The sequence below is a fragment of the Brachyhypopomus gauderio genome, unplaced genomic scaffold (genome assembly GCF_052324685.1).
Source record: "Brachyhypopomus gauderio isolate BG-103 unplaced genomic scaffold, BGAUD_0.2 sc60, whole genome shotgun sequence".
Lineage (NCBI taxonomy): Eukaryota > Metazoa > Chordata > Actinopteri > Gymnotiformes > Hypopomidae > Brachyhypopomus > Brachyhypopomus gauderio.
In genome coordinates this window covers 275,949-276,249 of record NW_027506881.1, presented here as the reverse complement: position 1 = coordinate 276,249, position 301 = coordinate 275,949, and positions in this window count along the sequence as shown.

Here is a 301-nt window from a genome sequence, read left to right as displayed (position 1 = left end):
ATTTGAACGTCTCCGTCCTCGAGTGTCCAGGTAACAGACGGCAGTGCTCCACAAATCAAGCTCCACTCCTCACAAACTTCCAGGGTGTTCAGGTACCTCCGCTGTGCTGTTTCTACACCTGCCCGCAGACCTCTGGGAGCAGGTCTGCTTTGAATTGTCAAAATTAGACCTCGATTGGGAGACACACACGTGGTCCAGACTAATTGTTGTTTCACAAACAGCTCGCCATTTTGGGTATTCACAACAATAAAACTGTCTTTGCAAGGAGGATTAACTGGGTTCATAATGGAGTTTGGGTTTC